General features: G+C 34.9%; 1 pseudogene across 1 annotated transcript; it reads left to right on the top strand.

The window, feature by feature from the left end:
* The first annotated feature begins 3,643 nt into the window (after positions 1–3,643).
* On the top strand, positions 3,644–6,909 carry LOC143620442 (uncharacterized; annotated as a pseudogene). The gene is made up of 9 exons (XR_013151339.1): positions 3,644–3,863; positions 3,937–4,141; positions 4,218–4,308; positions 4,398–4,543; positions 4,621–4,864; positions 4,952–5,056; positions 5,135–5,317; positions 5,424–5,625; positions 6,422–6,909. The product of XR_013151339.1 is annotated as an uncharacterized LOC143620442 (transcript).
* The last annotated feature ends 4,839 nt before the right edge of the window (positions 6,910–11,748 follow it).

The following is an 11,748-nucleotide window of genomic DNA, read 5'->3' as shown; positions in this document are numbered from 1 at the left end:
GTCGCGGTTTGCTTGGTTATCTCGTATATTGAAGATCTAATAATGGTCGGCTTGATTCTTGGTCTCGGATGTCTCTCTCTCTCTCTCGGCCGAATATGGTGTAGTGTATGTGTGTGTTTTTGAGTGTGTAGAGATTATGATGGAAATGAAATGAGGGTTTAGGGTTTTAGGTTGGTTTAGGGGATATTTATATCCCTTAAAGCCCATGGACCTAAGGCCCATTCTCATTTAACCCATCTTAATTAATCCAATTCCATGATCCGTTATTTACTCGACATTAATTAATTAATAACGCGAAATCACTAAACGTAACTTTCTTTATTTAACATTATAAATTTTAGGATGTTACAAACGTCCGAGTTTATCTACTGACACCACACCACTGGTCCACTCAATTTGTGTGTGTGTGTATGTGTATACACATATATCCTTTTTTGGCTATGGTACCGTAACAAACGTAACCGAAACCGATCGAATTCGTGTCCAATTACCGCCCCAATGTCCGGGACTGGCAACGCTCGGGTTTACTGACCAAACAAACTTTGTTTTAAATAATTTATTTTTTTATATGTTAATTTGACGGATATATATTTTTTGGACGCTAAGGTTTTACCAATGGTGTCTAAATCGTAAAGAACGTAAACGATACTAACTAAATGCGTGTCAACTCACCGACGTAATGTTCATGTTTTACCAACGTCCAGATTTCAACGTTGAGGTTTTACCAGTTGTCCGGCACAACACGCCGGGTGAAAATCTAGTTATAAAACATTAAACAAAGTTAGAGATTATTATTGAAAATTTTGAAACCGGTCATTTACTCCCACCAATCCATTTTGTTAACATAAGTTATAAAGATTTTAGAAGTTATTGTTTTAATTATTTTTTAAAATATTTTGGCCGGATTAATTTTGGTGGTAAGGTATGTAAAGTTGTAAACCGAACAATGAAAGTTGGGTTTTTATGTAGTAAAATATGTATAAACAGAACTCGTTTTAGCATTTAATGTAATTTTATGTGGTTGTAGCCTTATAGGGCCAAACCGAGCCAAGACAAGCTTGGCTTTGGCTCTGTAAACCGGGCTAGCACGGCTTGGCTTGTTTACATACGAGAATTATTCAACCTGAGCTTTCTTCAAACGAGCCACGAGCTTACGTCCATATAGTTTTTGCAACCGAGATTCATTTTTTATTATGATAATAAACGCTTTTTTATATAGTTTTTTTATTTGAACTTTTTTTATGGTTAAAAATCAAATAATATTTTTTTAACAAAAAAATTCGTATAGCACAACGAAACAATTTACAGTTCACACTTTACATTTAAATTGTATCATCTAACAAGGTGAAATAATATACAATCATTTTTTTTATGTATATATGAAGAGGTAGGTCCCAGCAGAGCCCAGTTGGACCCGCAAGACTCACCTTGAAGAGGGACGTCTGCGCAGAAACCAACTGGATCCGCAGGACCAACCATGCTCAGAGACGTGACGTCCTTACGCGCAGTACGCAAGCTGTTCCCGCAGGAAATGCCTCCCAATGGTGAAGGACTCCGCCTGTTCCCGCAGCCTCGGATACAAGCCATCAGGGAAGGCCACCCGCGCAGCAAGGCTACACGCACAAGGCACTTAGCTCTCAATCACTCGGTGTCACCTGAAGGAATGAGCAAAGCCGGGAACAATCCCGCACAAGGGCGGGAGGGGGAATACTCCCGCCCAAATAAGCCAGTCCGTACGATACGGGAAGATCTTCTGTACTGTACCTGACGAGGTATGGGCAAAAGATCTGACTAAAGATACGACAGCTTATTGACAACAGTATGGCGAGCAGCATGCTCCTGTACTGTATGTCACTATTAGCCGCTGCCTACTCACCAACTACTGCCATACCACGTGCATAGCCGGCAGTTGGTGGAAAAGGAATGATACACAGCAGGCCTGGTCACTATCAGCCGCTGCCTACCCACCAACTACCAGCAGGGCACGTGCGTAGGCCACTGTTGGTTGAACAGGAATACTATTCAGCAGGCCACACCTCCTTGGAAACCTACCTTCGGCTATAAATACCACAAATGGTATGACCATCTGATCTTATCATATCTTACCATATTATCATCATATTATACCTGATATCTGCTCTAGCAATCTCTTAATATACATTTATATTTAAAGAGCAATCTAGTCTGATTCTCACGCCGGAGGGTGGTCACAAGGAGGAACCCCCCCCCCCTTCTCAGTGACAAGCTCACGGTGTCTGTTTTGCAGGTTATCAGAAGAATCATCTTCTCTGGGTCTAACCCCTCGTGGGAAACATCTATCTAACCCCCAGGTTACCCGTAATCTGCCCGGGGTCCGGTTAGTGTTTCTTCAATATATATATACAATCATTCGAAACAGATTATAAAACACCTTTTTCAAAATTAATATCGAGTAACGAGAAAAAAAAGCAAAAATCTGAAATTTATGATTTTTTCAGTTTAGTTATTTGGTCCATCTTTATTTAAATAGAAAAGGAATTTAATAAAATCATTTTATTCAATGAAATTTAGAGTGAGAAAAATGAGTTAAAAAAATCTATTTTGGCATCAGACGACCAGCGCCTTCTCTCTCTCTCTCTTACTCTCATCCACACAAATACATATATATTTATATATATAGCTCAAAGGAGGCTTTAACCATAGCGGGGCCTTACGGAGAAGGGCTTCGAAGCCCCCGGTACCCACGTGACGCTGACGTGGTACTGTGGAGGGAATTCGATGCCCCTCACCATAGCATACAGCCTTATGGGAAAAAGCTTCTTGAGTTATGCAATAGTTATCATGTCAATTCTTAAGAAACATTTATCCTTAAACCCTTCTCCTATCAACACTCAAAGCATATATATTCCAACACAACACAACACTTGTTTATAAATATCAATCAGTTTTGCTTAATTTCCTATAAGGCATTCCAAATCCTTTTAACAATTTCCCTCTAGCTTCAACATGCAAGTTATCTTTCTTTCTTCATCGTACATTGCTTCAACATGTAAGTTATCTTTCTTTCTTCATCGTACATTTGTTGTAGAATGTTTGTGTTTTGGTTTTCGATATGTCCTTAGATTTATGGTATACCAAGCGCATAAATGACATGCAAAAAGTGGGATTTACATTTTATTACGCGTAGGTTTTGCTTATTTTTGTCGACTAATTCTTTAAAAATATATTGTTTATGTTTCTGTTTGACTATGTTCAATCCTACGTATTCAATCACTTCATAATTAGCATGATTTTTCATTCCATCTTCATGCAAAGTAGTATTCTTTGTGATAAAAAACTCACCTATAAGAATTTTACTTTATTTTTTTCATTTTCACATATATTGTAGTTTTTTCAATAAGATATATCATCTAGTATTTCAAAAAATATAAATGCATTATATCGCAAAATATATACTACTGAAAACCCGGTTATATCTAAATATATAGTTACATCCACTTTTCATAAATTTTTAAACTTTGAATCACTATCTTGGATAAATATTTATCTATGAATCAAATCAAAAGAAGAAAAGTGACTCATTCAGTCATTTGTGATATATTAAACAACTCCTTTTTAATATGAAACTTTAAACTTAGATCAGTGTGATTGACGTGGTTCAGATATGGCAAAGCTTTCACTATGTGTTTTCATAATACTATCAATGTGGTGCTGCACCACCATTGCTGAATGTGATGTCATGAAATACAAAGACCCGACACAACCGATAAATGTTCGGATAGAGGACTTAATGGATCGAATGACTTTGGCTGAGAAGATCGGTCAAATGGTACAGATTGATCGACAAGTAGCTACACCTGATTTGATGCGTAATTACTTCATCGGTGCGTTCAAATTAATTAAACTTATGTTTCTGTACTCAAAATATGATCATATGAACAATCTTTTATCTTATAGGGAGTTTGTTAAGCGGTGGAGGTAGTGTTCCCGCCAAAGAGGCGTCCCCCGAGACATGGATTAACATGGTGAATGACTTCCAAAAAGGGTCATTATCGACTCGTTTAGGCATACCTATGATCTATGGGATTGATGCTGTTCATGGCAATAGTAATGTTTATAATGCCACCATTTTCCCACATAACGTTGGCCTCGGAGTAACAAGGTACGTAGTTTTGTTTGAATATTTTCGTTTAGTTGATAACACTTGGATTTCTTATTACTGAGTTGTTTTTCAATAGGGATCCTGAATTGGTTAAGAAGATTGGAGCTGCAACTGCTCTTGAAGTCCGAGCAACCGGGATTAACTATGCATTTGCACCTTGTGTTGCGGTAAATACTTTAAACATCCTAGTGACTGATATACCGACATTTGTAGCATGATAATTTTCTTGGAGTGACACTTTGATGCACATCAACAGGTTTGTAGGGATCCAAGATGGGGTCGTTGTTTCGAAAGTTTTAGCGAAGATCCTGATATTGTTCGAGAAATGACTGAGGTCATACCAGGACTTCAAGGGGAGATTCCTAGTAGCGGTCGAAAAGGTGTTCCTTTTGTTGATGGACAGTAAGTTTTGATGCCAGTCTTTGTTTATTGTATAATTTTTACTCATATAAATAGTTGACCAATAATGCATTTTGCAGACAGAAGATTGCAGCCTGCGCCAAACACTTTGTTGGCGATGGTGGAACGACAAGAGGCATCAACGAAAACGACACAGTCACAGATTTTCATGGTTTGTTGAGCATTCATGTGCCCCCTTATTATGATGCAATTAGGAAGGGTGTTTCAACCATAATGGTTTCTTACTCTAGCTGGAATGGAGTCAAGATGCATTGAAATCGAGAACTTATAACTGGATTTCTCAAGAACACACTCAGATTCAGAGTAAAAACTAATATTTTTCTTCTATAATCGCAAGTTTAATTTTTTCTTGTTTTACATTAGAAAAATGAACTTTTAAATGTTTTGAAGGGATTTGTGATCTCGGACTTTCAAGGTATCGACAAGATGACAGATCCAGTTCATGCTAATTACACCTGGTCAATTCAAGAAAGCATTGGTGCTGGCTTAGACATGGTTGGTTATGTGCAAACACAACTTTAATTAAATTGTGGTGTGCTTACAAATCTTATTGTGACAAACAAACTGTTGCAGATCATGGTTGGGTTCAACTACTTTGAATTCATTGACGGGCTAACCTACCTCGTGAAAAATAACTTCATCCCAATGAGTCGGATTAATGATGCGGTGAAAAGAATTTTACGGGTGAAGTTTGTGATGGGCCTGTTTGAAAATCCTTTAGCTGATTTAAGTATGCAGAAATACCTTGGAGTACAGGTTAGTTAAGATCTATTGTCATTTCAAACATGTTAATTTTTTATATATAATGAAGCAATATATGAAATGATATATTGACGTCTACTATTCGTTGCTGATAAAAAAGGATCACCGAGATTTGGCTAGGGAAGCAGTAAGAAAATCTTTAGTGTTGCTGAAGAATGGAAAATATGTTGATCAGCCAATGCTTCCCCTGCCGAAAAAATCAAGCAAAATCTTGGTAGCGGGCACTCATGCAGATAATATTGGCAATCAGTGTGGTGGCTGGACTATTGAATGGCATGGGAAAAGTGGTAATATTACTAAAGGTATGCATCATGTGTTACCACCTGTTTTCTTTAGCAAATAAAGGGAAAATCATAGCATTACAAAAATGGGCTTTCGTTTTTAATTTTGCCAATAATTGACATGGCTCAAGATTGACCTCTCTCTTGCGCTGACGTGACACAAGATATGTTTTATTTTGTGTGTGATCTAGCGCAGGATGGACATATTGTCGTTTTTAGTGATAATTTTGTTTTTGAAAATAAAAGTCAACCGCCATGATGTTAATATAATTTGGTCAAATGGATATTCTTATGATTTTCTCATAAATAAATCTTTTTCTACATGGACTGTGACCCATGTTTTTACTTGACCAAGATTCATCATCGTCGTACTCAGTAAATCCCACCGATAGCAAAGGTATGGTAGGGTCTGAGGAGGGTAAGATGTAGACAGTCTTACCTCTACCCCGAAGGAATAGAGAAGCTGCTTCCGGTAAGACCCCGGCTCGATAGTAGTTTTGCATCAAGCTTTGGACATAAGGCACATAACACTCAACCACCGGGACATCGGCCGATTGGTGCATGTACCCTTGTCTTTCAGCTATCAGCACCACCACATGATACCTGATTAACCTTCAGCCACTTTTAACGTTATTTTCACGAGATTAGTAAAATAACATCAAAATTAGTGCAACTTCACTTTTGCCCACCCGAGGATTCACACATATATACATTATAACGTCAAAATTACTTAGACCAAGATTATTCAAATTAATTTACTTCACTATGAATGCAATCTTTTTATAACTGTCTTTCTTTTTCTTGATGTTAACAACAGGTACAACCATTTTATCTGCTGTGAAAAATACCGTTGACCCGACAACAGAAGTTGTATATGTAGAGAACCCGACCCCTGATTTCATCAAGTCCAACAATTTCTCATATGCCATTGTGGTGACGGGCGAGTATCCATACTCCGAGTCATATGGAGATAACCAGAACTTAACAATCCCAGAACCCGGACCAACAACCATCATGAACGTATGCGAGTCTGTGAAGTGTGTAGTGGTGCTAATGTCGGGCAGGCCTGTGGTGATGGAGCCTTATGTTGCTAGCATGGATGCATTGGTGGCTGCATGGCTTCCAGGGAGTGAAGGACAAGGTGTAACTGATGTTTTGTTTGGTGATTATGGGTTCACGGGTAAACTGGCGCGTACTTGGTTCAAGACGGTTGAGCAACTTCCGATGAACGTTGGCGACCCGCATTATGACCCGTTGTACCCGTTTGGATACGGGCTCACAACTGAGCCTACCAAAGGATTTTAAGGAAGCTTTAGAGTTTAGAGGATATTATTTTATAAATTGAAAGACTTGTTTGAACATATTATTTTATAAATATTAGTAATTGCTTATTAGAGGATGATCCTAATTCCTATTGATAGTCCTGTTACTTTTTTTTTTTTTTACTTTTTTTTTTTTCAGTTCTGGATTGCTTTCCTGAAAAGTACGAAACTCTGTTTTGAAATTCTTGAAGTCAAATTAAGCCTATTGTTCACGCAAATGGTAACTATTCTATTTCTAGGACTTAAAACTTTTAAATGTTTTTATTTAAAATTGAAGAAAACAAATGTATCTTAACATAAAAACAACTATGCTAGTGTCCCATGTAACACGAATGAAAAATATAGAAAACGTAAAATATGCATGTATGAATTACATAATGAACAAGCGGACCTATTTTGTAATTAGGGGTAGCCTCCGCTGCCCCTCAGCTTTTCGTCGGTACGTAGTGCAAAGTTATTTATTTATTAGTTGGTTTTTGTATTTCGCTACTCATAATAAAATATAATGTTACCCCTATGTTTATAAAGCCAAACCAAATTAAAAGTTAAAACCAATTAAAGCCCGACTAAAGTTCAAAGTCCAACCAAATTAAAACCCAAACCAAATAAAATCATTGTTTGCTGCTCCCTAATGTTTGGACGTTTGGTTTAGGCCGGACATCAACATTTAACAAATCAAAGTTTCATTCAGCCGTTGCTTCCACCCTATGCTGCCCTGACCCCATAATGCCCTCCTCTGGTTCACCAGACCGCCACCCTACAGCCAAGTAGTCGACGACCAATGCTCCCTCAGCCCTCTTCTACGATTCGACTTCTACTTGTTCAATTTAGGTTTTCTTTCTACTTTTATCTAAAATTGAATTGTTAATTTGTTTATGAAATTCTTAATTTGGAATTGTTTATCAACAATTGAATATTTGAATGATTGATGATTGTTTATTGGATAACTAGCTTTAGAGCCTGTGTAACATACGAGATGATCCAAATAATAAAGTTATAAATAAAGCAAATAAACATCTATGCTTATGTCTATACTATATATACATAAATTGATTTTAATTATATTATAAATGATTTTTTTCAAAAAAAAATGAACTTGATAAATAATAATAATAATAATAACGCAAGTGCAATAACATACCTGAGAATGGTCCATCTATTGAAAATTTGATTCTCAGTATCATATATGTATAATTGAAAGAATTCTAGTTATGAACCAATATCAAAAAAGACTTTTCATACAATAATAATAGTTCTAAGCTACACCATGAAAATGATTTTTATAATTTTGAGGGGGCTTCTCAACTTTGCCATAATGATAACACATAAAAATAACACGTTAACATGTTCAATTTTGTGAATGTTTTGCTTCACTTTAGCATAATTTTGTATGACATGTTTCACACACCACATTTTAATCATCATTAAAGGAAAAGTCAATGCTGACGTAAAATTTTCAAATTTGATAAAATTTAGAAGCATTGATAGGCCTAGAGGTAGCATGTCGGAAGTGTTCACAGTCTTTTCTTAAATTTTAATAGTTGTGGGAAAAATAGTCAATTAGCCAAATCCCGAATCTTTTCATTGTTTTCAAAAATGTCGTTGAAAAGAAATTCGAAACGTAAATCACGTTTAAAATTCTAACTTTCATTTGTTTGACATTTCAAGTCAATACTTTGAACCTATAACAAATTTGACGATAAATCTACTTGCATTCTCAAACTTTTAAAAATACTCATATTACCCATTTTTGACCCGTAACAAATTTTGAGCCATAACTTGTACCATGCCATCTATTTACCAACTTTTGACTCGTAATAATCAAATTTAAGTTTCACAAAAACTCTGAAACAATCGTTGTTAAAAATACCAAGAAACCGACTATGATAAACTTTATTATATATGAAAGTTAATGGTATATATTATTGCATTTTAACATATATATATTTTAGTAAATTAACTGAAAAAATAAATAGATAGATTTAAAGCATATATTTATAATTTATAATTTATAAGAATATTTATTTTTATAAAAATCTATAGATATAATGAAATAGAGTTTAAAGGAAAGTGAATAATTTAAACATGTTATAGATATAATATAAATAAAGTGTAAAAGGAAAATGAATAATTCTTGATCTATGACATAATTATTATTTTGAAGGGAAAAAAGTTATGAGTATTAACCACAAACTGACACATGTCCGTAATTACTTTACTTTATTAAAATAGGTAGATAGATTGGATAATGTAAATTGGAATTTGGAATTGATTATTATTTTTGGGTTTATGTCTAAATTGGAAATGATTAGGGATTTATGGTTTATGTGTAAATTGGAAATGATTATGGGTTTATTGCAATGTTTTAAAAACTGGTTTTTATTCATACCAGATTGGGCTAAAAAATGGTACAACCGGTTGAATCGTTTGTATCGGGAGGTTCAACCGGGTTGAATAGTTTACCTTGTAATTTCATATAAATATAACTTTCACTAAAAAAAATAACACAAAAGTATATGATTCCATTAAAAAATATAATCTAAAAGTTAATCTGTAATAAAAGGTAACACAAAAACACTTGGTTTTCAAAAAAATAACCCAAAAGTTTACTCATTTCAATGTTAATTGCTAGCTTAAAAGTATTTTCAGAAAATATGGGCCGCAAAATATCAAAAATCTCTTGGACTTAAAACCGGTATTTTATTAAAAACCGCCGGCTCGATGTTCTAGCAAACCGTCCAAAAATACCGGGCACAAAATACCGGCCTGGTATGCGAAACCTGGTATTACCGAACGAACCGATTTTTAAACACTTGTTCATTGTTTATAAAATTAGGAAACTTGGAAGATAAAACAACAAAGTCTTATTAGCAATCTTTTTAAATGAAAATTTCAAAAAAAAAATGATGACATCGGTCCAACATCAAGTTAAAAAAAATTACTATCTGAAATACGGCAAGAAAAAATTTCGGTTATTGTAGGAAATACGGTAAAAACTTCTTTTTTAAACGTTACCCCTGAGATTTTTTAGTCTAGATCCACCACTAATAAACATTATAATGTTATAAATTATAAGGTGTTAGATAATAAATATTAACAAACAGGTAATTGCATATTTTATAAACTACATAAATTAGTAAAAACAATTTGTATTTGTATTTTAAAATAAATCAAAATAGAAAGTTGTAAATATATACCCATTAAAAAAAAGAAGAAGGTTAGTATCAAATTATATTAGGTGAGTTGGTAAGCCATAGACAATTTTAAAAATGAGTTAGATTTCCATCAACAACATATTTTTCATTTTAACAATTTTAATTAAACCAAAATAGATATAGTTAGATTTGCATAACACATATTTTTATTTTAAATAAAAATTTAAATATTAAAGCTGTTGAACCGGAGTCAAGCCAGTTCAAAAGCACATCCCCGTGTGACCTCCGTCGACCGTTTCACAGGTGAATCAATACTCCATCATTAGCCATTAAATTAAATAAAAATTTAAATATTAAAGATTTTGAACCCAAGTCAAACCAGTTCAAAACCCAATCCGTTTCATAGACTCCTCAATGCCATTTGATTTGAATCAATCAATACTCCATCATCATTAGCCATTAAGAACAAACGTTCACTCACCTCTGACCCATAAAAACAAGTAACCTCAATCGCTATGGAATCAAACACACATTCCTTCCTCTCTCTTTATTCAGGCAACCTCAAACTTCACTCAACATTATCCAAACAGACATCTGGACTGTTACCGCCGCATTCGATTGTTCCGCCAAACTGTTTAAGTGTTCATCAAAATCTGTGGTAATATGCTTCAATCCTTTCTATATAATATTTTGTTAAAGCAATATTGATATATCTGACTTTTGTAATTTATAGATATAGATGTATGTATATTGGTTTTAAATAATACAAATATATTAATCACTATTTCCCGAAATTTATAGATTAAGAATTCATTTCATAAATATCATTATTAATAAATATATGTAATTATAAAGTTAACAGTATAGCCCTGCTTGCGGTGCGCACATATGATGTATATATGTGTGAACCCTCGGGTGGGCAAAAGTGAAATTGCACTAATTTTGACGTTATTTTACTAATCTCGTGAAAATAACGTTAAAAGTGACGGACGGTTAATCAGGCATCATGTAGTGGCGTTGATAGCCCAAAGACAAGGGTACATGCACCGATCAGCCGGTGTCCCGATGATTGAGTGTTATGTGCCTTATGTCCAAGGCTTGATGCAAAACTACTATCGAGCCGGGGGTCTCACCGGAAGCGGCCTCTCTATCCTTATGGGGTAGAGGTAAGGCTGTCTACATCTTACCCTCCTCAGACCCTACTATAGCTTTGCTATTGGTGGGATATACTGAGTACGATGATGATGATGATGATGATAAAGTTAACAGTATATGAATATATGTTAGTTAAATATATTGCCAATGGACCTTATGGCGGCGGGTATTTTCCCCGGAACAGAGGATGGTGGGGTTGGACCAGTGGACTACCCGTGCTGTCTGTGATCGCGGGCCCAGGTAGCCGGGTCAAAAAAGTTAATTTATATTATGTATACTTAGAAATAAGTTGGTGTTGAAAATATACAATAAATGTAGAAGATCTTTTACTTGGAAATAAAGTTTGATTTAGTATTTACAAATTGCTTATTTATACAATTAATTCCATATCTCACTAGAATCAGTAACGGTTAAATTCATTCAAATTTGCTTCAATATCAACTTGATGTTTCCACCTACTTATAGCTTTTTCAAAGGTGTTTCTTGTTCATTTTAAGTGATTTATGTTTTAA

This window comes from Bidens hawaiensis, unplaced genomic scaffold, assembly GCF_021521415.1.
Source record: "Bidens hawaiensis isolate Kalapana, Puna unplaced genomic scaffold, B.hawaiensis_p1.1 tig00002572_1, whole genome shotgun sequence".
Classification (NCBI taxonomy): domain Eukaryota; kingdom Viridiplantae; phylum Streptophyta; class Magnoliopsida; order Asterales; family Asteraceae; genus Bidens; species Bidens hawaiensis.
This window is presented reverse-complemented; position numbering and strand designations above follow the sequence as displayed.